Source organism: Sceloporus occidentalis, unplaced genomic scaffold, assembly GCF_023333645.1.
Source record: "Sceloporus occidentalis isolate IW3139 unplaced genomic scaffold, rSceOcc1.0.p SCAF_66, whole genome shotgun sequence".
NCBI lineage: Eukaryota > Metazoa > Chordata > Lepidosauria > Squamata > Phrynosomatidae > Sceloporus > Sceloporus occidentalis.
The window spans coordinates 5252329-5255972 of NW_028317046.1; positions in this window are offsets into that span (position 1 = coordinate 5252329).

Below are 3644 nucleotides of genomic sequence, written 5' to 3' on the forward strand. Positions count from 1 at the left end.
AACCGTGCAGGTTTCCGTTGCTGTCGTTATACTCCAAGTATTGTTAGTGGACAATCGTTGTGTGGGCTAAGGGTGAGTACCAAGTATTTCTTGCTAATGAATTCGAGAACATAATGCCTGGAGTTTAAACGATACGTTTCATTGAATTGATTTTAGCTTTTGACAGACATAGTTTCAGGAATCTATGGAACCTTTGAAACTGTCTTTCCTATTATCGTGTGTCAGTAAACTCAAAATGTATGCAGTGCCAGATGCCATAAAAAGCCGTGCCCCTCTGTATTCTCATTGTTATTATTATTATTAAATGTATACAGTACATTATATCATTACATCTCTCTAGTCCTCTCTCGTTAGATGTACGCTTAGATTTTACAGCGTACATCTTCAGATGGAAAGCGACCTCTGAGGTCCCTGCAGCTTGTAGATGTATATTACATCTTTATCTATGTTGGGCCAATAAAAGGAATCAACTAAGCACTTGATTATCTTTTGGAACAATAAGATGATGTATCCATTTTCCTTGACATGAAGTTCTTGTTTTAAAAATAATTCATTTTAGATAAAAAAAAAATACATTTTAAACAGAGAACCTCCCGTGAAGAATAAGAAAATACTTTTTATTTTACATTTTTATTTGCAATGAGTAGACTGTAAATACAAAGTTTAAAAAAGCAAAAATGTACAAAATGTTCAAAAGATTAGAAAATAACTGAAAAGAATCCTGTACAAAATCTTAAAAACCCAAATACAGTTCTCGAAGTAAAAATAAAAAACAACCTGTGACCGAGGTCAACTCGTTAGTTTAATACATTCAGTGCTAAGGACACTACAATGCTTTGCAGCTGCCATTAGCAGTGAGCGTTTCTGGTGTGATATACAGGAAAAATTATTCATAATTTAGACAGAAAAAATTGCCCCATTGCTTGAGAAGCCTTAGATAACCGTTCTGACAAACGCACAGCGTTTGTGAATCCATGAACGATGTAGAACCTGAAGTAGAAGCTACTAATCTTTTAAGAGACCTTCACGTTAGTATCTTCTGGTCCTATAAATCACTTTTATTCTGTTGTGTTTTTGTGCGAATAGATTATGCATTTACAACCTGACAAATGAGACAGGAATGGATTAATGATTGTTACATTGTTACAGTTTGTGCAGTTACAGTAGGCCGGAACATGAACAATTATAATTGTCTCATCGATTAGAGATTCTAATCAAATCCAATAATTTGGGTTGTTCTGTTGGATATCGATATCCATTGATATGGAAGGAAAAGTCTGGAAAGTGTGAAAGTTATACAGTCACCATGGAAACAACAGGAATTGTGTTCTTTGGTTTGTGCTGTTACAGTAGAAGTGGCGTATTATTGGAATACTTGATTGAGTGTTCAGAAGTATTTCGGAAAAGGGATCTTTCTTCTCACCTGTGTTCTCTACGTTGTTCAGATTTCTTCCCATGGAACCAGAGCACTTCCAGTCCGGAAGAGGAAGTGGAAGAGCTGTGGGGTAGCCTGAACAACAGACTGGAAGTGCTCTGGGACTGCGGGTAGAAGCCACAAAGGAAACATGAAAAGCATTTACTGACAACAGGAGAGGTCAGACACCTCTTTCCAGCCCCTTCTAGGTTGTGAGTATCCTTTTATCTGAACTTCCCTTATCCGAAAAAACATTTGGATAAGGGGTACTCAACCTGTGTGTGTGTGTGTGTGTATATATGTATATATATATATATATATATATATATATATATTAGAGAGTGTATAGGAGATGCTACAATAGCCAGGAAGGGTTGCTAAGTTGGACAATGGGCTTTCAAGATGCTGTTCAACTTAGATGGCATCTTTAGTTGAAGGTGATGCCTTGCAATGGGGTAAAATCACAAGCTTTCAGGACCTCAGTGGCCATTTCACCTCTGAAGAATGAGGTCTTTCTGAGGTCCTGAAAGTTTATGCAAGTCTACATTTTTTCCCCATGTAGGCTCAATGAAAGTTATCACCTTTAAATAAAGACTCTATCTTTTTTAATATGTTCCACTAAGATGAAACATTAAATGCATTACATTACCTTCTGGCCTCTGAAGGTCTAATCACATCAAAACAACACAGAAACTTTTAATAGGCTTTTCAGTTTCTATGGCAACAACCTGTCGGTGTCTTATTTGGCATAATTTGACAGTTAAGTGTTTCCATCAAAAGTCATGAATCAGGGAAAGTTTTACATGATTATTTACGTGAAAGGTCTTCGCATTCAGCAGTTCCTGGAAAAGACGTTTATAACAGTGTTAAATTGAGCAGGGTAGATGGAACGGCACCTTTTAGAATACTGGGAACCTACTAATTTCAGGGTAATTGGGAAGGTGAGTAAAGTACAGAGGAGAGTCTGGAAGATTCGACTTGTTATAAGCCAATTATTTTTGTAGTTATAGGGATGTGATAAGTGCACTTGGTCTTCCCAAGCATTGTGCAGCCTGTGGACAGCGGTACGTAAAGGTTAAATTAAAGGCTATGTTGGCTACAGACACCAAGCCAAGCATTAAAGGTTGAGTTGGAACATCACTGAGCAGTGACATGTCTTTGCACACAGTGGATTTAGTAGGGCTACCGCCGGAGAATCACAGGCAATATTATTTGGAGGCAATAACATGAGGGGGGCTTATCTACATCTTTATAACAGGTTAATAAAAACCTAGCTTTCTGGTTGTTTTTACTTTTCTGTTTGGCTAAATATATTCGTGGTATTAATTTTCTAGAATCATCTATGTCGGAAAGCACAATGAGTATAACTAACATACCTTGTATCTGTTATTTTATCTAAAATGTTTTATGTGTGGTCTTATTGTATGCAGATCCCTTGGGTTGCAGTCTCCAGTTTAATGCAGGTGTTTCCCAGAATACTGAATTTCTTATTGTGAATATTCACAGCATAGCGAGGGATGGTTTTGCTCCATAAATGTCACCGCAGACATGCAGTAATACGTTTGTGTACGTACATCGTTCTGTTGCAGGAGTGTATCATCTACTGAGAAGCAAAATAAGCCTTAATTGTTGTTTAGAGCATAAATAACTGTTAATCACTCTATTGCATGGATATTATTATTGGGCTAAATATTTGCATTTTAAATGGAGTCACACACCCCCCCCAAGTATGGATTTTCAGTTAAATAAACCTATATTTAGCAAAAGGACTTATGAGATTGTTACACTGTACACTCCAAAGGGGTATATGAGATGCCCTTATGGTCAATATATATTTAAAAATATTTCCTTTTGTTTCCAGTTGGTTTAAACATTTCCATGTTGCCATCCAGTGCCTCTGATAATACAAAATCAGAATTAAGAATAAAGAAACAAACAAAAAAGAAAAATAAAGTCTCATATAAATTGCTTGATTGTTATTGCCAGGCAAATTCCATCTCCAAGAACTTGTCAAACCTTTAAGGCAGAAAAAAACTTTTAAGTAATACTGGCCCACAAAAGATCCATTTCCACTTTTAGCCAAGGACAATAGTGTGGTTGCCAGAATCCTGGTTGTGCCCAATTTTCTTCGCGTTTGTACTTAAGGCAACACATTATCCAACAAAGGTGAGATATTTTTCCGGAGGAATCACCAGTGAAGTCACAAAGCTGTCCGCTGTGTGGAAGGGAT